We start from the raw sequence: 25,300 nt of genomic DNA, 5'->3' as shown, positions 1-25,300 counted from the left end.
ATATGATAGGAGAGGAGAGTGGAACATGGGAAAAAGGGAAGAGAGTGGGGCAGCAGGTGGAGGTGATAGGCAGGTGGCAAGAAGAGGTGGCCAGAGTGGCAAGTAGAAGTAGAGGGGAGGGGGAGGGAAAAATTACCAGGGGAAATAGATGTTCATGTCAGCAGGTTGGAGGCTACCTAGAACAGGTGTTGCTCCTCCACCCTGAGAGTGGCTTCGTCATGGCAAAAGAAGAGACCGTAGATCAACATATCAGAACAGGAATGGGAATCTGAATTAAAATTCAGCTTATGACGGATAGAGTGGAGGTGCTTGACAAAGCGGTTTTGGCTTTGACAAAACTTTTGACAGGTCACACCAATGTAGACAAGGCTGCATCGGGAGCACCGGATACAATAGACGACCCCAGCAGATTTGCAGTTGAAGGGTTGCCTCAGCTGGAAGGGCTGTTTGGGGCCCTGAATGGAGGTGAGAGAGGAGGTGAATTGACAGGAGTAGCAGATCTTGGGTAGGAGGTAGAAGTGAAGAGCGGGGTAAAGGAACTATGAGCTTGGTGGCAGTGGGATGGGAGATCTCCAGAGTTGATGAGCTTATGATGCTGATAATGATAGGAGACTAGTGATAAAATAAGTCAAGTCAGCATGGTCTCTGTAAAGGGAAATCTTGCCTGACAAATCTGTTAAGAGTTCTTCGAGGAAGTAACAAGCAAGGTGGGCAAGGAGAGGCAGTGGATGTCGTTTACTTGGATTTTCATAAGGCATTTGATAAGGTGCCACTCATGAGGCTGTTTAACAAGATAAAATCCTATGGCATTGTAGGAAAGATACTGGCATGGATAAAGGAATAGCCGACAGTCAGGAGGCAGCAAGTGGGAATAAAGGGAACTTGTTTTTGTTGGCTGCCGGTGACTAGTGGTGTTTCTCGGGGCAGAATTGGGACCACTACTTTTCACACTGTTTGTCAATGATTTGGGTAATGGAATTGATGGCTTGGTGGCAAAGTTTGCGGATGATATGAAGATAGGTGGAGGGGTAGATAGTGCTGAGGAAGTAATGCGATTGCAGCAGGATTTAGACAAATTACAAGAACGGACGAAGAAGTAGCAGACGGGAATACAGTGTTGGGAAATGTTTGATAATACACTTTGATAAAAGGAAGAATAGTGTGGACTACTATCTAAATATGGAGAAGTTCCAAGTATCAGAGGTGCAGAGGGATTTAGGAGTCCTCATGCAAGAGGCTAATTTATCGTTTGAGTTTGTGGTAAAGAAGGCAAATTCAATGCTGGCATTTATTTCAAGGAGAATGGAATATAAAAGCAAGGAGATAATGCTGAGGCTTTATAAGACACTAGTCAGGCCACACCTGGAGTATTGTCAATGGTTTTGGGCCCCATATCTCAGAAAGGATGTGTTGTCTTTGGAGAGAGTCCAGAGGAGGTTCACAAGGATGATTCCAGGAATGAAGGGGTTAATATATAAGGCGCATTTGGCAGCTTTGTGCCTATACTCACTGGAATTTAGAAGAATGCTTGGAGATCTCATTGAAACCTACCAAATGTTGAAAGGACTAGATAAGGTGGATGTGGAGAGGGTGTTTCCTATGGTGGGGGTATTCAGAACTAGAGGGCACAGCCTCAAAATTGAAGGGTAACTTTTTATAACAGGAATAAGGAGGAATTTTTTAGCAGGAAAATGGTGAATCTGTGGAGTGCTCTGCCTCAGACTGTGGTGGAGGCCAAGTCTGTTGGTATACTTAAAGCAATTTCCTGATTGGGCAGGTCATCAAAGGATATGGTGAGAAGGCAGGTGTATGGGGTTGAACGGGATCTGGGATCAGCCGTGCTGGAATGGCGGAGCAGATTTGATAGGCTGAATGGCCTATTTCTGCTCCTGTGTCTTATGGTCTTATGAAAACTAGAGTTGCAGAGGAATGGGAACCAGAGTGCCAAAACAGTGGAGAGGTTGTGGAGGCAGATGTTGGTAAGACCTCAGATAAAGTCAAGAATCAAAAGGTTGAGCAAGGTGCAACTAGTGTTCTGAGCTGCAGATATTTCAGTGCAAGAAGTAGTATCATAGGAAAGGCAGATAAGTTCAGGGCATGGAACATACCTGCAATTATGGTATTATATCATTAGTGAAACTTGGTTGCAGGACTGGCAGCTCAGTATTCCGGGGTTCCATTGTTTTAGATGCAACACCGTGGGAGGGGTGTCTGGGAAAATGTCACAGCAGTGCTCAATCAGGACAGACTGGGGAGCTCTCCTAGTGCAGAGTTATGAGTGGAACTGAGAAGTAACAAACATATGATTATGGACTATATTGCAGACTACCCAACAGTCTGAGGAATTTAGTGGAACATGTTTGTAGAGAGGTCACAAACTGTTGCAAGAAACATAAGGTTGTTATAGTTAGTGATTTTAACTTTACACACATTGACTGGGACTCCCATATTGTAAAATGACGAGATGGGATGGAGTATGTGAAATGTGTTCAAGAAAGTTTGCTTAATCAGCACGTAAAATAAGTTCTTTTGAACTTATAGTCCTTTAACATCTTTGGACTATTTTTACTGTGCCCATAGTCTGTTTTTTATCAATTATGCTATTGTTTGCACTGTTGTAACTATGTGGTTTTGTGCAGGGCTTGTAGCTTTAGTTTTTGGTCTTGTTTGTCTGGTGGATTTGGAGCTCCTTTCCGGGGAACGCGCTAAGACGGTAGCGCGATATTAATACGTAGCAGCCTCTCTGGACTCTGGACTGGGGATTGCCAACGTTATGTGGATTTTCTGGTGTAGTCTGTTTTGTCATATGCTTTTGTGATATCATTCTGGAGGAACGTTGTCTCATTTTTTAACTGCATTGCATTTGTGGTTTCTAAATGACAACAAACTGAATCTGAATCTGAAAAGTCCCAGTGAGAGAGTGTGTGATACTGGAACTGCTTTAGGGAATGAGACAGGGCAGGTGGCACAAGTTTGTGTAGGGGAACACTTTGCATCTGGTGATCAAAGTGCCAATAGTTTCAAAGTAAATATGCAAAAAATAGGTCTGCCCTTTGGGTTGGGATTCTACATTGGAGAAAGGCCAATTTTGATGGTATCAGAAAGGATCTGGCAAGTGTGGATTGGGAAAGGCTACTTTCTGCAAAGGTGTACTTAGTAAGTGGGACGTCATCAAAATGAAATTTTGAGAGTACAAAGCTTGTATGTACATTTCAGAATAAAAGGTGTAAATAACAAGAGTAGGGAACCTTGGTTTTCAAGAGCTGTTGAGACCCTGCTTAAGGGAAAAGAGGAGGTGCATAGTAGGTATAGGCAGGTAGCATCAAATAAGGTTTTTATGGAGTATAATAAATGCAGGAGAACACTTAAGAAATAAATCAGGAGGGCTGAAAGAAGGCATGAAGTTGCTCTAGCAGACAAGGTGAAGGAGAATCTTAAGGGATTCTACAGATATGAAAAGAGCCAAAGGTTTGCAAGGGACAAACCTCTTGACGATCGGAATGGTAATCCATGTGTGGTGCTGAAAGAGATGGGGGAGATTTTAAATAAATTTTTGCATCAGACACAGAGTCTGTTGAAATGAGGCAAAGTTGCATCAACATCATGAATCTCTACAGATTACAGAGGAGGAAGTGTTTGCTGTCCTGAGGCCAATCAGGGTGGATAAATCCCCAGTTCCTGACAAGGTGTTCCCTCAGACCCTATGGGAGGCAAGTGCAGCAATTGCTGGGGTTCCAGCAGAGATAGTTAAATAATCCTTAGCAATAGGAGAAGTACCAGAGGGTTGGAGGATAGCCAATGTCGTTCTGCTGTTTAAGAAGGACTCTAAACATAAACCAGGAACTTATAGGCCAGTGAGGCTGACATCAGGAGACAGAAAGTTATTGCAAGGTATTCTAAGGGACCAGATATATAAGTATTTGGATAGATATGGACTGGTTAAGAATAGTCAGCATGGCTTCGTGTGTGGTATGTCATGTCTAACCGAGCTTATAGAGTTTTTTGGGGAAATTACCGAGAAAGTGAATGAAGGTGAGGTACTGAATGTTGTCTACATGTACTTTTGTAAGGCACTTGACAAGGCCCCACATTGGAGGTTGGTTAAGAAGGTTCAGTCACTCAGCACTCAAGATGAGGAAGTAAATTGGATTCAACTTTGGCTTTGTGAGAGAAGGCAGTGTTAGTAGAGGGTTGCCTCTCTGACTGGAGGCCTGTGACTAGTGAAATGCCGCAGGGGTTGGTGCTGGGTCCATTTTTATTTGTCACCTATCAATGATCTGGATGATAATATGGTTAACTGGATCAGCAAATTTGCAGATGATGCCAAGATTGGGGGTATAGTGGACAGTGAGGAAGAATACCATGGCTTGCAGTGGGATCTGGATCAGCTGGAAAACTGGGCTGAAAAATGGCAGATGGAATTTAATACAGACAAGTGCGAGGTTTTGCGCTTTGGTAGGGCCAATCAGGGTAGGTCTTACACAGTGAACAGTAGGGCATTGAAGAGTGTGGTAGAGCAAAGGGATCTGGGAATACAACCATAATTTATTGCAAGTGATGTCACAGGTTGATAGGTCGTTAAGAAAGCTTTTGGCATATTAACCTTCATAAATCAAAGTACTGGGTACAGAAAATGGAATATTATGTAGAAGTTGTATAAGACATTGGTAAGGCCTAATTCGGAGTATTGTGTGCAGTTTTGATCACCTATCTATAGGAACAATGTAAATAAGGTTGAATGAGTACAGAGCAAATTTACAAGGATGTTGCTGGGTCTGGAGGATCTGAATTATATGGAAAAATTGAATAGATTAGGATTTTATTCCTTAGAACATAGAGGATTGATAGATTTGATCAAGGTATACAAAATTATTAGGGGTATGGATAGGGTAAATGCAAGCAGGCTTTTTCCACTGAGTTTGGGTAGGACTAAACCAGAGGTCATGTGTTAAGGGTGAAAAATGAAAAGTTTAAGGGGAACATCTTTACTCAGAGAGTCGTGCGAGTGTGGAACAACCTGCCAAAACAGGTCGTGCATACAAATTCGATTTCAATGTTTAGGAGAATTTTTTTTTAGGTACATGAATGGTAGGGGTATGGAGAGCTGTAGTCCTGGTGCAGGTTGATTGGAGTAGGAATGGTATTGGCATGGACTAGATGGGCCGAAGGGCCCATGTCTGTGCTCTACTTTTCTATGACTTTAAAATGTGTTGTTAGGATGCCAATTATGATAGTGTGGAAGCCCGCCTGATTCAGCTTTTGGATTCAAGGCTCATTTCTCGTACAAAGCACCAGACGGCCACTCTCATGCTGCACCTACAGTGTGCTGCTCAGCCAAGGATGCCCTCTTTTAGATGGGATATTCATCTTGATGGACAAAGGACCAAGGTCTACCAAGACCTGCTCATCTTGGTGGATGTCAAGGCACTCTTTAGAAGAAGAGAAATAGAGCTAAACTGGTATGCTGCCCAATATTTCTATCTCATTCCATATTCACAAGGAAAATAATACAGTCATTAGTAAGTTGCTGACTGTGGAAACATATTGACTGTATTTCCTATATAACAACAGTGACTACATTTCAGAATGACTCCACGTCGAAACAACTTCACTTTGGGACGTAGTGAAGGACACTAAATACATGCAGAATGTTGATTTTATTTGCAGTGATTTTGCTTTGGGGTGTATTTCATTTGAGGACCTGTGTCAGTAAATCAGCTTCCCAAAGATGTAAGAGACTTCATCTGTTACAACAGAGGGCCCCTTCAGCACACTGTGACTTCACATGTCACAGGACCGCGAATGAGTAATCTTTAAAAAGAAGAATGAGAGAGGACATGTTATCTCTAATTATAGGTTGTACTGGAAGCTATGAATTGTAGAGAGACCTGATTCTGCTTGTGGGAGGATGGCATTACACTGACATTTTTATGGCAATACACTGTAAGTTCAAAGATTACCGTATGTTGTTTCTACCTAATTACCATAACAGAACAAAATGTTATGGGGCTTTTCTACATTTGGTGGGCAATTTAAATGCTGGCCCAGCCTGAGTGTCGGGTACAGAGGCAAGGGTCAGGCTGATTTTTCTCGCTGTCCTGCAAATGTTTATTCCTTTTTCTGTGGCACTGAGGCTGTGAACTGATCAGGCTGCTATGCGTTTCTGCCCTGCTAGTGTGATGAATTGGGGACCGAGGCTTTGGGCCTACTCCAGCTGCTCTGGGAACAGATCTGGGACTCAGTCTGGTTCCGGGTGCTGTTGTCTTGCTTCTATTGTTTGCACAAGTTTTTTTTTTCCCTCTCTCTTTCTCTGCGCAGTGGTGTTTGGTCTTTTATTAAAATTTGGTTATTTGGGCCTCTTGTTTTGTGGCTGCCTGTAAGCAGAGAAATTTCAATTTGTATAATTTATACATTTTTTGATAATAAGTGTGCCTTAAATCTTTGAATCTACTGAACAGACAGTACAGTAGCTGTCTGGTACAATTTACTTCAAACACCATTCTATTGCATCCTTACTGCAGGAATGGTACTCAAAAACATGAGAGCTCCCAATTCACACACCTTCAATTCCATAGTGACACTGGTGGGAATCAATGCTATCGATCAGTATATTGCTGCTTAATTTACAAGGTCCTATTTTTAATTTTCCACTGAATAGCTGCAGACTGCTCTACTTTCTTATTTCTCCAGCTCTTCCAAAGTAATTGGGGTTGCTGACAGCTTTTATGATGCTGTCCCTGAGTTACAAGTCATTGTTTTATAGGAAAAATGGCTGCAGTCTATCGCTGGTCAGCTATCAATATTGATATGAAGTTCAATATCTGATTCCATATCTAAGGTGTGATCTTTTTTCCAGCCCTAATGAAGGGTCTCGGCCCAAAACGTCGACTGTTTACTCTTTTCCGTAGATGCCGCCTGACCTGCTGAGTTCCTCCAGCGTTTTGTGTGTGTTACTTAGATTTCCAGCATCTGCAGATTTTCTCTTGTTTGTCTTTGCATCTTACTCTGTCTCATTACTTGTTACCTTCTTAAGGAAGGAGGGAACAGGAAGGATGACTCCTTGGAGAGCAGATTGACAATTAGCAGAAATGACTTGATGGCATTGGTGCAACAGAGCAAGTGAAGATGCAATTAAATCTGGGCAATCACCAGAATTATTACTGATAGAGGTGCCAATCTTGCCGTACAGTTTCCCCATTGCTTTCAAGCCATCGCCTGATTTTGCTTAACCATTCATACAATCATGGCTAGAGCACAAAACAAATATTTAACAGAAGCTATAAATACATTACTGCAGTCCAGAAATACAATCCCACCAGTATCAAGCCGAGGCCAGTGCTAGCTGAGTACAGTTTGTGGCATTCATCCGCCCAGTGTTTATGGTGGTGTCCTAGCAGTTCCAGAAATGGCCCTTGTTACCGAGCAGTCCTAGCCTATGTTTGCTGAATTGAGTGGGGATTGGTGTGAACACCTTGAATGCACCCCCTGCCCACTCCTGTGGATATCCTCAATTCTGTGAGTCAGGAGGCTTCCCAACCTCAAGATCAGTGGCTGTTCCACATAGTGGAGCGGGTGATATGATTGAATATACTAGATAGAGCTGAGGGCTTCAAGTGTCAGGCAGTGAGGGCCTCAGCTTTATCTGGTGCACAATGTCACATAGTGCAGAAACCTCTTCAACTGATCCTGAATATCTCCCAGGATCAGTGCCATTTTAAGAATGCCATTGACTTAAATGTAAAAAAGACTTATTTGTCAACAGATTAAAATTAAGAAAATCACTCGTGTTGAAATAAAGGCTTCAATGTGTTGTTGAATAATAAAATCAATCATAGTTAACTTCCGTTATTAATGAAGGTCAGTGATTGCATTTGAATGAAGGGGACTGCATGGTGGTGCAGCAGGTCGAGCTGCTGTCTCACGGCTCCAGCAATCAGGTTCACTCCAGTGTTAGCTGACTCTGTTTGAATGTTTCCCTGTGACTGTGTAGGTTTCCTCTGCATGCTTTGGTCCTCCCACATCCCAGAGTCAAACGGACTGGCTGGTGAATTGGAAACTGTAAACTGCTGTCAGTGCAGAGTGCGCGGTGGAATTGCAGAGGATGAGTTGAATTGATGGGACTGTGGGGAGAATGAAATGGGAACAGTGTAAGATTAAGGTAAATGGCATTAAATTTTCTCCATCGACTCAGCCCAAAGGATATGTCTCCATGGTGTAGGATGTTATACGCACAATAAATCTGAGGGACCTGATGTGAAGTACACTTTCTACCTTAGCTGAAGGTGATGAAGAATTGATCTTGGACAATGTATCGTTACCAGGTGCAGTTTGTGCAAGAAGTGAAAACACAGATGTGCTAGTGGCTGACCAACACTGTTGGAGTTACAGAGTCATTGAGCTACACAGCACAGGCACAGGCCCTTCGAACAAACACGTCCATGCCAACCATTTCCTGTGGTTCGACCATATACCTCTAAACACTGCCCCTCTATGTACCTATGCACTCTTAAATGGTGCTCGTACCTGTCTCAACCACTTCTTCCTGCAGCTTGTACCACTGTTCTTTACTCCTTCACTGTGTTGTGCAGATAAGGAAGTGAACCAGCGGTTCAGAACTACCTCGTAATCTGAAAAGTTACTTGAGAGAAGTATTGTGTAGGGTTCTCAGAATATTAACTGTAGTGTTGACTGTTAACTGCTAATAATACAATGGCTTCTCTGTGGTGTTACACTGAAATGGCTTCTCTGTAATGTTAACGAATGAGGTAATGTTTTTCTGTAGCTGTGATGTTTGGGTTATGACTACTGATAATGGGAAACTAACCAATGGAAGTCATGTTATTTTGTCTGTATATGTGGGAATCGGGGTTGGTGCAAGGGAGATCGGCGAGGAGAAGCGAGGAGGGAGGACGTGCAGGATGCGCTCTGGTAGACCACCATGGTTGGTCCCAGTCCAAGGGTCGAGGAGTTCAGAGTAAATCGAATGGTGGATTGAGGATATTGCGTGAGCTCCAACGTTGTGCATGAACTGTATAATCCCTATTCTTGGTGCCTTTGTATTTTATGTTTTTGTTTCTCTACTAACCCCATAGTCACAGTAAAATTTATTAAGTGTAACTGTTTACATGTACATTGTGTATTGCCTGATATTTTACATTGTGGGTTATGCCGAGGGTTATTGCACAACATCTACGCAAACGTGAGACAAGCAGACGGCGGTTTCCCCTAAACGAACGTGGGTTGATAGAGCTGAGTGTTACAATTGCATTTGGAGCTAATAAGCTCACAGGGGCAATGTGAATCTTCAGCACAGAGAAAGTATCTACATAAACTAAGCAAAATACTCCAAAGAATAAAAAAAGTGAAACTAAGTGTATTGTATAGCTTCTGTATAATATGGGACTACTTTATGCACGCTCTATTAGGCATGTATTCATCTGTACGTGTGTGCCGAGTTTGGTTGCTGCCAGTAAAGAACCATGAAACTTAGCTCGTGTCTCCAGCATTTTTATTAATAGCATTGTTGTGTACACATACTCAACAAATTGACAACGTTAATGAACCTATATCATATCAGAACGCCATGTTTTAATTGATAACGACACTCGGAGGAAGAGTGCAAGGAATGAGCCAAGGAGCAGGAGAAGGAGGCAGAGCGAGGCCGCGAGTTTGAAAGGAAGTGGGAGCACAGCCGGGGTTGGGAACGTCAGGAGACCAAGAGACACGGTCGGAGCCGCAGCACGTCCAGGCAAGACCACAGCCGGCGCTGAACCCCAGGGCTGAGGGTCTGCCTGTCCCAGAAGGGAGATAAAAAGGAGCAACACACACTCATCTAGACAGAATGCACTCGTGGTGCTAGCAAAAAGGTCACATGAGTCAAAAAAAGGGAGAATGGGGCTAAATTAACATAACAAAGATGGCAATGATTGGAACCATTATAGCATTTGATAGTAGCATTGAAGACTGGGCAACTTAAGTTGAAAGAGTGGAGTTATATTGTGATGCTAATGATGTTAATGATGAAAAGAAAGCCAGTGTGTACTTAGTATTATGGGAGCAAAAGCATACGGGCTGCTACGGAGCTTGTTAACCCCTGAAAAGCCAGCTGACAAAACGTTCAAGCAAATAGTAGACACCCTCCAACAGCATTTAATCCCCAAACTGCTGGTCATTGCTGAAAGTTTTAAATTTCACAATCAGAATCAGAGCAAAAATGAAAGCATTTCTGAATATTGTGCTGAATTGCACCATTTATCCAAGCGTTGTCAATTTGGAGCAGGTCTATCGGACACATTGAGGGACAGGTTAGTGTGTGGCATGCACTGTGAAACCACACAGAAGAAGTTTCTGTGTGAAAGGGACCTTACATTCGAGAAGGTGCTGAACATTGCAATATCAACGGAAATAGCCACATGGGGTGCTTCTGAGATACAACAAAAATCTCTGGAATATGCCACAAGTAAAATGCCACTGAACAGAAATAAAGGAAAGAAATGTTAGCATAGTGGGAACAGATCACATGACCCAGGTGACTGTTGATTTAAAGACAAAGAATGTGAAAACTGTGGCAAACAGGGCCACACTGGCAGAGTATGCAAAGCTAGTCAACAGCAGAAAAAGGACAAAATGCAGAGAAACAAGAAACCCCAGAAAGGAAAACACAACAATGTACACAAAATGGAAGAAAGCAGTTCTGATGAAAACGCCTCAGACGAAAGTGAATTGTCTGCAACTTCACAGCGTGAAAGAGACAGATGATCGAAGAGTAATAAGGATCACTTCACAAGTGGCAGGCTGAAAATGAAGTTGGACACAAGCTCAGCTTTAACAGTGATCTCTGTAGACGACTACAGAGGTTTTCTCACATACCTCTGAAACAAACTAAGCTACTGCTAGAGACTTACACAGGACAGAAAGTGTGTCCCAAAGGTAAAATTAAAGTGACAGTGACCACGGAGACAAAACACAGCAACTGAACCTCTATGTACTGAAAACTGGAGGACCACCATTGCTGGGATGTGAATGGCTCAGGAAAATCCAATTGGATTGGCACACCATCAAGGCACTAGATGTGTCAACAAAGGAGGGCAGCTCAGTAGGGAAGATGTCCACAGCTCTCCTCTCACGACATAATGACATTGTCAACTATTACAATGATGAGGCTAGACAGCGTCGACGATGAGGACGAACGCAATATCTGTGACTCGGATGAAGATACAGAAGATGCAAGGGAGACAAATATTGACAATAAGCAGGATGATGAAGACTACCTGAAAGTAAAAGAGCAGATCCACCAGGAGAAATTGACATCTCTGAAAAGCCAGCTACAGCAGTTCCAGGAAGGCTCTTTGCAGGAGTATCAGAAAAGGATGAAGAAATTAGATCAACAATACAAGGAAGGAATACGAAATGCAGAGCTTTCTCTGCAACTGGAGACAGAACAAGTGGAAAAGAATTATATTAAAGAGAAGAAATTATATTAAAGTGAAGGAATTTGAAGATAAAAAGATTGAGTTAGAAGAAAAGAAAAAGATGATGGAGAATGAGAGGCTAACAATGGAACTCACAGGAGATTCTATGGAGGTAAAGCTAATAACAACTAGGAAACTAAGGAGGAGACCTAATGACCCTGTTCCAATTACCGACAAAAGACAAAATCCTGCACCTGCGCAGTTAAATTACTTAACAGATGAACAGATAATGGAAGATCTGCGAACTCTCAATAAGCTTAAAAGACCAGCATCTCCATCTACTCCTGAACAATTTCCTTGGGAAAGATCCATGGATATCGGTCATCCCTTAAAAGCTCTTGGACAAAATCAAATCCATTAAGCAGAACAGCTTTTGCACAAGTTAAATCTTGAACCAGTCATTTCCTCCATTGAGAATCATACACTTAATCCTTTGCAAGGAAGTTTCTTTTGCACGTACATATTTTGAATCCTCAGCCAATGTGTCTTGTTTTGCACAAAGAAGTTGGGGAACAGCATCAAAACAGAGGTGAATTCTGGCAACAAACTGTAGTATTTTCACCCTTGTGCTGAATGTGCATCTGAAGGAATTCTTCCTCTTGAGCCAGACAGATAGCACTGCAGGTAATCCTTAATATCAGCAAAACTGTACTCTAACAGCAGCTTAAGAACAATGGAACGAACAACAGGATTTCGATTAACTGCTTCATCAAACGGTGAAAGATTACTGGTAAAGGACTGATCTTTCTGTAAGTCATTGGGTTGCCCTGACTATTGAATAACTAGCAGAGACAGCAGATCACCAACCACTTCTTTTGTTGGTGGCAAGTCATCTTTGAAGCAGACTGTGGAAAGCAAAGTTACAAAAAATGCATCACACCTCTTGTGAAATATGACTAATTTTGCTACAGCTTCACTTATTTCTTCTGTTACTGCTTATACATAATCATCATCTAGAGAAGTACGACACAGTGGGCAGAGTCCCCCCCCCCCGCCCCAGAGACTTGAGTTATAAATGGGTCTTAGACCAAAAGTTAAAAAAAGCTTGTTATAATTTGATATTATTACATTACAGTACTTTGTTATAATTTGATATTATTAAGTTACTAAGTAAACAATTGGTAAACATATTTGTTTAGCATAGTGTCCCAGTAAAAAACAGTTGATACACTATTAAAATAAAAGGGGAGGAGTCTACTATATAGCTACTGTATAATATAGGACTACTTTATGTTGTAGGGATACGTTCTTGCATGCGCTATTAGGTGCGTATTGATCTGTAAATGTGGGCCAAGTTCGGTTGCTGCCAGTAAAGAACCATGAAACTTAGCTCCCGTCTCCAGCGTTCTTATTAATAGCATTGTTGTGTAACCAGGGCACATACACAACACTAAGATTGAAGATTAAATTGCAGTCCTGATATATGTAAAACATTTCATAATAACTATTTAGGTGACTTTTTTTTGTAATTTATGTTTTTATTGAAGTTCATCAAACAAACATTTCCATAAGATGTATTTCAGACATTGTACATATATATCATATAATCATATATATCACAAATCTCCACAAAGTATTTATCTGGGGTATACACTTATAGAAAAGAGTGGAAAGAAAAAACAAGCAAAAGGAAAGAACTATGTACAAGTAAGGAGTGATTTTTTTTTTGCAACAGATTCATTGATTTGTGAGAATAAAATCAGGCCTATGAGGCATTATGTAGTTAAACCATTTTTCCCAGTATGAATCAAATTGTTCCAGCTTATGATTAACAGATGCTGTTATCTTCTCCATTTTGTAAATGTCCATTGTAATTTCCATCCATGTATTTAAAGTTGGGCTCTCCTGTGATAACCATTTCCTAGTAAGAGTCATTTTACCAGCCACCAACAGGATATTCATTAAATATTTATCTCTTTTCAACCATTCTTGAGGTATATATCCAAAATATATGGTCTTACTCTCTAAGGGTATTTCACATTTAAAGATGTCTTGTAGGGCATTGTGTACCCCCCTCCAATAGTTTTTGATAACAGGACAGTCCCAAAAAATATGATAATGATTTGCATTTTGATTTCCACAATTTCTCCAGCAAACAGGGAGGTTACTATCATAATGGGATCATAATAACTATTTAACATACTGGTTTCATTACATAATAACTATTTAACATTCTGGTTTCATTACATTTCAACTAAATGATATTATTCTGGAATATACTATGCTAAACAATACTTTTTGATAGACCAGGTCAACAGGACAACTGAGCACTGGATGAGATGCATAAAGATAAATGTGTTTTTTCGAAGGGTGAACAAGGAATAGTCTTTATACAGTGAATAATGGCAGCTAGTGTGGTTTCATTATAAGAATAGTTGAGTGTGAAGCCATGAGATTGTTTGTGTGTGCATTGTGTTACAGAGATGGTGGCTTTGGCATAACAGAAGAAAGAAGTGAATATGTTGAATTAACTTTTACATCTCATCTGAATGAATGGGCATAAAGAATGTGTTCTATCTTCTCTGTTTTGGAATTTTTTTAATGAATTGATATCAGTAGTGTCCTCCTTAACAGAAACATCTATCACCTGAAGCCACTTCAGGAAGCAATATTATCTGGTGAAAATGTTTAGTGTGGAACAGCTGGTGACTCGTAGCATTTCACAGATGTCAGTGTTGGGTCTGTTACTTTTCATGTCGCATGTTAATGATGTGGATGATGGCTTTGTGGCCAAGTTTGTGGATGGTAACATGACTCATGGAGGGCAAGGTAGTTGAGGAAGCAGTAAGTCTGCAGAAGGACTTGTACAGATGGTCAAAGAAGTGGCAGATGGAATATAATGTAGGATGTAACGTACGATCATGCACTTTGGTAGAAGGAATAAAGGCATAGGTTATTTTCTAAATGGGAAGCAAATTCAGAAATTAGAGGTGCAAAGGGGCTTGGGAGTCCTAATACAGGATTCTTTAGTTAACTTGCCTGTTGAGTCAGTGGTAAAGAAGACAGATGCAATGTTATCATTCATTTCAAAAGAACTAGAATATAAAAGAAAGGATGTAATGCTGAGGCTTTATAACGGCATTGGTCGGACCACATTTGGAATATTATGAACAGTTTAAAGCCTCATATTTAAGAAAGGATGTGCTGGTATTGGAGATGGTCTAGAAGAGGTTTACATGAATAATCCTGGGAATGAAAGGGTTAACATATGAGGAGTATTTGATGCTTGTTGGTCTGTACTTGCTGGAGTTTAAAATGAGGAGGGATCTCAGTGAAACCTACTGGATATTGAAAGGCCTGTGTAGAGTGGGTGTGGAGAAGATGTTTCCTATAGAGGGACAGCCTAGGACCAGGGGGTATAGGACATCGCTTTAGAAAGATGAGGAGGAACTTCTTTAGGCAGAGGGTAGTGAATCTCTGGAGTTCACTGTCACAGATGGTTGTGGAGGTCAAGTGATATATGGGTACATTTAAAGTGGAGGTAATGGATTGTTGATTAGTAAGGGTGACAAAGGTTACAGGGAGAAAGCAGGAGAATGGGGTTGAGAGGAGAAATAAATCAGTTATGCCCAAATGGCAGAGCAGACTCGATGGGCTGAGTAACCTAATTTTCCTCCACACCTTCTGGTCTTATGGCCTTATTGGTCAATGAAACACTACTTAATTTCCTTAAAAACTGACGCAGACTGTTATGTACTGTTAATGCTCAAATCAGCCCTGGCTACATAACCAGACTCAGCTCCGGAAAATGAGATGTGTCCTAGTGGCAGCTAGGTTCACAATATGTCTCAGTCTGAAGAATCAAGTTATTTCCACATCTAAAGATATTTTCTACTTAGAACTAATTAATTTGTTCTTATTGTGGAGCAAGACTTAAGTATGAGGATTCATGAATCATGAATGGATGCGTGGACACCATTCAGTTTTCTGAGGATTTTTGGTTGCTGAGATTATATTTAAGACAAGGGTTTCACTCAATAAAACAGCCTACATATTCGACCCATATATGTGTATTTTTTTTATGTATGCATTGTAGATTAAAGTCATTTTACTCTGGAAAAGTATGAGTGATTCCCTCCCAAGTGAAGTTACACCTATCGGGGGAAATGGTCTAAAACTTCTGACTGCAAATCAGCTTATTGCAACCAGTGCTTTTCCATGTATCAGTTGTGCAAGTATTGACATCATGAGCCATGGAACACAGCCATGGGCTCGCTCTACACAACTTGTCCATTCATCCCTATCCACTGATCTCCCTCCTGGTACATATTCTTGCAAGCAGAGCAAGTACCACACCTGCCCCTACACCTCCTCCATCACTACTATTCAGGGCCCCAAACAGTCCTCCCAGCTGAGGTGACACCTCCTGTATATTGGTAAGACCCGACGTAAATTGAGAGACCACTTCGCTAAGCACCTACCTAAAAAAGCAGGATATCCTGGCGACCACACACTTCAATTCTACTTGCCATTCCCTTTTTGACATGTCAGTCCGTGGATTCTTCTACTGCCTGATGAGGCCATACTCAGGTTGGAGGAACAACGCCTTATACTCCATCTGGGTAGTCTCCAACCTGATGACATAAACATCGATTTCTCAAACTTCTGGTAATTGCCCCCCCTTCACCATTCTCATTCCCATTTCCCTCTCTCACCCAATCTCCTTACCTTCTTATCACCTCCGTTTGGTGTTCCTCCTCCTTCCCTTTCTCCCATGGTCTTCTATCCTCTCCTATCAGATTCCCCCATCTCCAGCCTATATCTTTCACCTATCACCTACCACCTTGTACTTCTTCCCCTCCCCTCACCTTCTTGCTCTAACTTCTCATCTTTTTTTCCAGGCCTGATGAAAGGTCTCGGTCCAAAATGTTGACTGTTCTCTTTTCCAAAGATGCTGCCTGGCCTGCTAAGTTCCTCCAGCATTTTGTGTGTCTTGCTTGAATTTCCAGCATCTGCAGATTTTCTCCTCTGCAATGGTGTGGCAGTTTGTGAATTCTTCACCTGGTCCGGTCAGGAAGACTGCAGATTCTGTTTTAGAAATTGATTACTTAAATGTCATGAAAATCTTTGTCAACTATCAATTGTATAAAATTTATTTTTGTTTTTACTTATAGTAGTTTCATCATTCAGATGAAGACATTAGTTGTATGAAACAGTGGATTGACTAGAATTTACTTTCAAACTTCACAATCACATAGTGCTGTTGCTATAAGCAATTCACAGTTGAAATGGTCAAAATTAGAATCTCGAGATACTGCAGATTCTAGAAATCTAGAGTAACACATACAAAATGCTGGAGAATCTCAGCAGGTCAGGCAGCATCTATGGAGAGGAATTAAACAGCTGACATTTCAGGTTAAGATCCATCATCAGCACAAAATTAGTGTGTTGTTTAATATCAGATTATGATTGGAATTCAATGCATACTTTAATGTGATAGAATATGGGCTCTAAACGTCCTTTGAAAAGAAGTCTTGTTATGTAAGTTGTCAATTTTTATGAGGGAACCTAGTGTGAGTTCCTGCTGAAACGGATATTTGATGTTAAAACACCATCCAAATAACATGTCTAAATCTGTCTTTCTTTCTCATTGGTTTTCAGTACTCAAGGCTGCTTTGCACCAACTGGCAAGTCCCTGACATTTGAGTTCATCAACTTCATGGGAAACATGAATCAGTTCTGCTGCTGTAAATCCTCTTACTGACCAGAGTTCTTCCTTCTGCACTGGAATTCATGCAAAATTTACCAGCTTTTCCTCGCAGCTGCTCAATCTACAGGATACAGCATATGCAACTAAAACTTAACGGGTACACACATAATACTGTAGACTGAAATAAAAAAAGGCCGGATAAATCCAGTTCAGAGAAATGCTACCCATCACCATATCTCATTCACTTGCAAACTGATGCACAGGAGCCATAAACAGGGTTTGCTCACCAGTTATTAATCAATTCTGCTTATTAGTTTCATCAGGGCCACAGCCCCAGATCTCATTACTGTTTTGGCCCATTTTGAACAAAAAAAAGATTGAATTCCAGACATGAAGTGACAATTAGTCCTTGATAGCAAACTAATATTTGACCATCAGGAATCCCTGGTTAAACAACTGAGTGGGAATCGGAGGCAACTCCAGCACAAAGGAAGCTAGTGTTTATTGTTGTTGGAGGTCAGTCACTTTAATCCCAAGCCAAAGATACAGGAATTGCTCAGGGCAGTAATGTAGGTCGAGATACCTTCAACTGCTTTGATATCATTCCAGAAGTAAGGATATCTGTTGAAAGTCACATGATGCTCAGTTCCAATTGTAATTCTTCAGCTAATGAAATAGACTGTATCAGCCTACAGCAAAGCTTGAGAACATAAATGTGATTCTGAAGTTTCAAAATAATTACATTCTTCATTTAAAACTTTACTGTTCCATGTAGCACGGGACTGTCCAAATTACCTGCTATTTGTACTGACCAATGGAGATTATTAATGTTCACTAGTCACACAGGAAGTTGAAATCCATGTTTTCCTTGCTGCACTTAACAGCAGCTCTATGTCTAATCAAAGGGAAGGTTATTAAGAAGCTTCAAAATAGGTGTGTTATACCTTGTTCACTGTGACATTTATACTGGAGTTTTTCATTTGGACTAATTTTCAGGTAAAACTAGACCTTTGGCTCATAATATTTAACTCACTTATCTTTCTCCAAGATAGATTTATAAGTGTGGTAATCTGGAATACTATTTGCTGGGAAGAAATAATACTGTCCGATACTGAACTCAAAAGCAGATTGTGATTGTTGCTATGTTTGATGTATTTATGTCAAATTATTGTATGTTTTCCTTTGTTTGAGATTATAACTAATTCACCCTGAATTACCTACTCTGTAGAAAAAGGCCATTTTGATAACAATCTCATTTCATGTCACATGTCAAAAGGTTTTGACCCATTATATCCCCCACCTTCTCTCTCTGAGATGAAAATCCCATAGTATTGCTTTAGTCCCTTCAGATTTGGAATTCATTTGGCAACTTTACTTTTTTTACTTGTGAAGTGTGTACACTGCCAGATAGTGATGGGGTAATGTGGTTCTGTTTGATAGCAGTACTTGCCTAGAAATAAAATCCTAGTTAATAGCACAAAACATGCTATAAGAACACATCCATGATATGCCTCAAATTAATTCCTTTCAAGTGAATAGACTTAGTCACAAAAGCTGAGGACACTGCCTCAGCCAACCATATTGCCCACGATATGCTACCAGACAGGGTTGAATTTTTTGGCCCACTGTATTTTTTTCACAGGTGATGAAGCAATATTGTGCTTTTTCTACCCTGTAACAGAGATTTATTTTTGATTTGAAGTAGTGCAAGAAGTTTAAGATTTGTATTCCATCCAAATGAGCTAGTTTGGAGAGTCCGTTTCTCTCTGAACATGATCAAAATTCCTCAACTTTTAAACATCTTTTAAATCGATTCTTAACCAGGTATGCTCAAGGGAAAAGCCAATCTCTGCAGATTACAAATAATATGTAAATTACATATACTTTCCTTATATTAACCAAATGGTAACCTTTTAGACCACTGTAAATATCTGCACAGAGCTGATAGTTAATTTCCCAATCTCACGAAAGTGGAAGAAGGAAGCATACATACTCATGGATTATGTAAACAAAATCTGAATCCAAGTTTCACTTAACACAGAAATGAAGTAGGCTAATTCCTCTTGAGAAGTCTCACTGCAAGTCTCTTTTACCAATTTTAGACCAGAATTGACCAGAGCCAATTTTACCCTCGCAAAATAAGTATTATCCTCCCCCTCCTCTCTTTTTCTATTCCCTACTCTGGTCTCTTACTTATTCTTACCTGCCCCGGGTCCCCTCCTCCTTCCATTTCTACTATGATCCAATGTCCTCTCCTATCAGATTCTTTTCTCTCCAGGCCTTTTCCTTTCCTACCCACCTGGCTTCACCGTTCACCTTTCAGCTGTTCTTTCCACCCTCCTCCCACATTTTTATTAGGGCGTTTTCCCCCCTTCCTTTCCAGTCCTGAGTAGGATCTCAGGCTGAAACATCGACTGTTTATTCATTTCCATAGATGCTGCCTGACCTATTGAGTTCCTTCAGTGTTTTGTGTGTGTTACTAAGTATTTTATAGATTTGAGATGATACAAAACTGAAATAATTTCATTTCAATGCTGAGCTTGAGTTGTAGATGCAAGTAGTGCAAATTTTATAGAATGGGCAGTCATAAAATTTGACATTAGGTTGTCTAATCTTTTGTCCATTTGTTATAGTTCTGCATTAAAAGCTGTGCTGAGCTATAAATGGTGTATGTGATCACACTACTTCTTTTGAGGGACTGTGAAATGGATTTACTGAGTTAGTTGAGTTACGATTTTATAATAGCTTCAGAGATGGGAAGAAAAGTGTTTTTATGGAAATAAGTTTATTTAGAGTTCATATTTTCCACTCTCAAAATGTTAGTTCTGTTTGTTGTCCTTAGTGCTCAAAAGAGTAGATTTAATTGAGAAGTTCAAAATGATGAGTGGCTTTGGGCAAGAGAAACTGTTTTCATTGGCAGGAGGGTAATTCACTGGAGGATAGATTTATAATGATTTGTAAAAGGTCCAGAGGGGAGATGACAGTTTACTTTTAATGCAGTGTGTTTTCATGATTTGAAAAACACTGTTTGCAAGGGAAGGAAAAGTACACACAGCAGTAAGTTTCATGAGAGAATTGTATGAATACATGGAGACAAATAATCACGGGGAGTGAGGCTAACGGGATAGCTGAAAGAGACTACAGAATGGGCTTCTGCCTCTGCTGCATAATTTTATGTTTGTTACCTGGTAATCAACTATTTACAAAAAAAAAAGTTTTCTTGATAAAAATACATCCATTATAGATTTAAACTTAAGTTAACTTCTATACTATTAAATCAGATTATTGTTTGATCAAACAATATTTCTTTTTCTTTAACTTGTAAGGGCAATTCACTACTCCACTTTAAGTCAACAAATTGATGAATATTTTGAAATACAACATAATTGAAATTAATAATGAAAGTTAGCAAATATCAAAATTTGCCATTTATTCATTCCATGTCACAACCATTATATAGTTACTTTTTAATGAAGATACAGACTTTGCTGGAACAAAATTAGGTGAACCGCAAAGAGTTACATGAGTAAATGGCATAATATTACATTTGTGAGATGTAGTGGGGGGGGGGGGGGTCGATCTGGAATTTCTTCCTGTTATTGTTTTGTTTACTGCTCTTAGAATAGGCGGGAGCAGATAACTAGAGGCTGATGCTGTTGATAGGATTTCTGGTTGTGTGGTGTCTAGCCGGATATGAACACAACAATCTTTTAATATTATTTGTAAAAGACCCCACTGCTCAATAGAACAATGGAACACCTTAACCAGAGAGTAGCTAAAGGCTTCATCCTACCCATATCTGTATAAAAGAGTCTGGAGTATTGATCTTCCTCCAGCAACATTCTGGTGCTCTTCAGCAACCCAGCTCCTTTCACTTGCCTGACTCCTCTTTACTGATCACCCTCCATAGTCATCTGCCTGATCCAACATCTTTAATTACCTTCCCAAACATCTGTCTCAATCAACCTTCTGAACTCCCACTGATGGCCTGCCTTACTACCCCTATAATTTGCCCAAGTTTAAGAACTAGAGAAAAGACAAACTGAAAATACATTAACTTATTATCTGTGAGGAAAAAGAAATGGCAGTTTGTGATACTGTTATTTAGAGATACCATACCGATTGTCATAGGATGTGCATGGAGTCAGACGTAAAAGCTTGGGGAGTTGGCGTAGGAGTCATCCATATTCTTCATGAGCTTTCTCTGCCACTCTAGAAGATCACATCTCATCTGATCTAAACCTTCTCTTACATTCCTATAATCTTTGAATCTCGTTTGAACCAAAGATTGGATATTTGTCATGTCAGAAAAGCTCTGAAAAGTCTTAGCAAATAACCCCTGTATTTATACTCCACTAACCAAGTAATGAAGGCAAACATTCTCCTTGGCTTTTTAATTACTTGAAGTGCAAATATGCTGACATCCTGCCTTACATGTACAAGAACACCAAGGTCCCCTTATCTGGCACAATCTGAACTCTCCATTCACATGGTATTCAGTTCGTAGACTAGAAAACATCAGAGCAGAATTAGGCCATTCAGCCCATTGCATCTGCTCTGCCATTCCATCATGGCTGAGTTATTTATTTTCTCAACCCATTTCCCTGCCTTCTCCACATTACCTTTAACATCCTTACTAATTAAGTAACTATCAACCTCTTCTTTAAGTATACCCAGTGATTTGGTCTCCACAAATTCACCTTTCCATGGCTAAAAGAAATTCCTTTTCACCTCTGTGCTAAAGGGACACCGTTCTATTCTGAGTCTCTGCCCTCTTGACATAGACTCTCCTACTATTGGAAGCATCTCTGCATGTCCACTCTATCTAGGACTTCCACTATTCAGTAGGTTTTGATGAGATCCCCTCTCATTTTTCTTAACACCCATGAGTACGCCTTATATGTTAACTCTTTCATTCCTGGACTCATTCTTATAAACCACCTCTGGACCCTGCCTAATGCCAGCCCATCCTTTCTTAGACATGGAGCCCCAAACTGCTCACAGTATTCCAAATGTGGCCTGACCACTGCGTTATAAAGCCTCAGCATTAGAACCAGGTTTAATATCACTGACATATCTTATGATATTTATTGTTTTGCAGCAGGAATACATTTTAATGCATAATAATATAAAAGAATACAAAATAATACATAAACAACTAAATAAGCAGTGCAAAAAGAGAATAAAAAATAGTGAGGTAGTGTGCCACACACTATGTTGTTGCTTTATATTCTAGTCCTCTTGAAATAAATGCTAACATTACATTTGCTTTCCTCACCACTTACTCAGCCTGTAAATTAACCTTCAGTGAATCCTGCTCTAGGATTCCCAAGACCCTTTGCACTTTTGATTTCTGAATTCACTCCCCCTTTAGAAAATAGTCTACACTTTTATTCCTTCTACCAAACTTCCCTATACTGTATTCCTTTTGCCTATTCTCTTAATCTGTCCAAGTCCTACTGCAAAGTTCCCGCTTCTTTAGCACTTCCTGCCCCTCCCCCTACCTTTATATCATATTGTCTAAAATCCCAACCAAAGCAGATTACTACATATTTATTACTATTGTACTTCATCTGTCAAACGTTGCCAATTCAATTAATCTATTTTGCCCCTTTACCATTTCTTTGTGCCCACCTCACAAACTGTTTTCTACCCATCCTTGTGTTTTCATCAAAACTGATTCCAGTTTATCTAAGTCATGTCTATAAATTGTAAATAATTGAATACTCAGGACAGACCCTTGCAGCACTACACAGCTTACTGCTTAGTAATCTGAAAATGACATATTTATTCCTTCTCTGTTTTCTGTTCATTCGCAAATTCTCTGTATATCCTAATATATTACCCTCATAACCATGAACTGAAATCATTCATGTGGAATCTCTCTGAAGGCATTTTGGAATTATGAAACACTACATCTTCTAGTTTCCCTTCATCTACTCTGCTTGTTACATCCCCAAAATCCCAAATATGTTTTTCAAGCTCAATTTCCCGTTCCTAACTCCACCTTGCCTCTGCTTAATCATATCATAATTTTCCAAATAATCTTCCAATACTTCCTTAATAATGGATTCCAACTTCCTTAATAATGGATTCCAGCTATTTTCTAAAAACAGATGTTAGGTTATTTGGCCATTTTCCTGCCTTCTCTTTCCCTCCTTTCTTGGTTTTATTTTATTATTCTGCTGGGGCACTTCCAGAATCAAAGGAACCTTGGAAAATTGCAGGTAATGCAGTCACAATTTCAATAATGACTTCTTTCAAGATCTGAAGATGCAGGCCCTGAGTCTTAAAACTAGTCACTGTGATCATTTAAAATTCTTTCCTCCCTTTAGATTTTCCACAAAAACCACTGTACTTAAAATGCCTTCTATCACGAAGTCATATAAAAATAGTCATTCAAATTCTCTACTGTTTTCTTAATTCTATTATTAATTCCCCACTTTCATTTTCTCTGGGACCAACATTTAATAATTGCAAAAGTTCTGTTTTTTATTTCATATTAATTTAATCTAATTTCCTGCTTTCCCTATGTTATTTTTATGAGCTTGTCAATTACTGATCCTAAAATGTTTGCAACCTTCTGGTCAACCTCTGATTTTATATGCCTTTTAATTTGATTTGATATTATGTTGAGAGAGACCACACTGGGACTGTGCTACCTGAAACGTGACCCAGCTCTGTGGTATTTTTAGATTGGTTTGAAACATTCAAATGCACAGGTTCATAATTGAAGACGGCTTGAAAAGAAATCGCAGCCATCGTTCAGCACCTTTTCTTAACTGCTAGTGGTTTTCTTGTGGGCAATAGCCTCTCTCTGGCAGAAATATCACTCAATTCTTCCTTAATTGTCTGTAAATAGCAACATTTTCAATTGTCACTTTAATTCTCTCATAAATGAATGATGTATATGCCATTATTTTCCAATCTGGTTGTTGATTCTGTATTCTAAAAAAAATCAGTATTATAACATCAGTTTTTAGTTGAGGGTGCAATTCTTATTTTTCTACAGAGGTGAAATACAATTCTCATTTTTCAGTCAATGAATCATAATTTATGAACTTGCTTGAAATGGAAAGTACAAGGGTCAATTTTATGAGTCTGAGGGCATTTATTATATACAACTCTTTTACAATTCAAGTATTTTATTGTACATATAAAGCTGCTGTGAATTTACAATGCCAGACATTTCTTCATAATGTTTAGTTGCAAATGTTAGTCCCTTCAGATTGGACTTTAAAAATGGTTAGTGTGCATCCAATGTAACATCGGAAAATCCATAGCTAAGCTTGCAAGAATTGTTTTGCTTTGAGATGTGGAATGAGAGATAATAACCCCAAAGTAACTGGTTTCCTGTCTGCAGTACAACTATATGTAAACTATACAAAAAGTTTAAATAAAAACTAATAGTGTTCCAAGTGGATCCATTTAAAGTTTATTACCAACACTTTTTTATTTGGACAGCTGACCTCAGATCTGAGCCAATTGTCTTCTGCAGTCCTGCACTACATACAGCTGAATGCAGCTTTCTCACTGCCAGCTGTCTTTGTCAGTGTGGGTCATAAAGATTGTACTGAATAATTAAACACATATTATCAAAGTTTGCTCTGTTCATAATTCCTACTTCAAATAAAGCTTAGTCAGAACTGATGCTCTTTTGGAATAACATGTTTTAACATATTTCAAAAGTTAATTTCCTCGGCTATTATCATGATACACACGTTCATTATTTTAACTCGGCCATTATTTTCACCAATTGGTGGATGTGATCAGGTGTCTATAATCAATTGGGGAGAATTAGAACCCCCTTGCGGTATTTTTATTTATTTCTCTAAACTTGGGTTACTCGAACCGAACATATTGCAGGACGGGAAGGGAAACTTCTATCAAATAGCACGCATAGCTTTTAAGATACTTTCCATCCATCAGTTCTACTGAATCACATGTGATTTATCCATATGACACGTGTAGTGAATTAGAAAGGTGTGTTGAAACTCACTGTGGTACCTGTTGGATCTTATTGTTTCTCCGCAAATGTTACTCTGCTATTTAAGAAGGATGGGAGGCAACAAAAAGGAAACTATAGACCTGTTAGCCTGACATCAGTAGTTGGGGAAGTTGTTGGAATTGATGGTTAGGGATGAGATGATGGAGTCCCTGGAGGCACATAACAAGATAG

The 25,300-nt window shown here is 39.7% G+C and overlaps 1 protein-coding gene across 3 annotated transcripts in view; it reads left to right on the top strand.

Moving 5' to 3' along the window:
- LOC140738638 (potassium voltage-gated channel subfamily A member 2-like) overlaps positions 1-24,728 on the top strand; it is a 185,783-nt gene extending 161,055 nt beyond the window's left edge. For all 3 annotated transcript variants that reach the window (XM_073066239.1, XM_073066236.1, XM_073066237.1), the window contains one exon: positions 17,073-24,728. The gene's annotated coding sequence lies outside the window, so the exon portion shown is untranslated. The remainder of the gene's footprint in view (positions 1-17,072) is intronic.
- The last annotated feature ends 572 nt before the right edge of the window (positions 24,729-25,300 follow it).

The sequence above is a fragment of the Hemitrygon akajei genome, chromosome 14 (assembly GCF_048418815.1).
Source record: "Hemitrygon akajei chromosome 14, sHemAka1.3, whole genome shotgun sequence".
In the NCBI taxonomy this organism is placed as follows: Eukaryota; Metazoa; Chordata; class Chondrichthyes; order Myliobatiformes; family Dasyatidae; genus Hemitrygon; species Hemitrygon akajei.
This window is presented reverse-complemented; position numbering and strand designations above follow the sequence as displayed.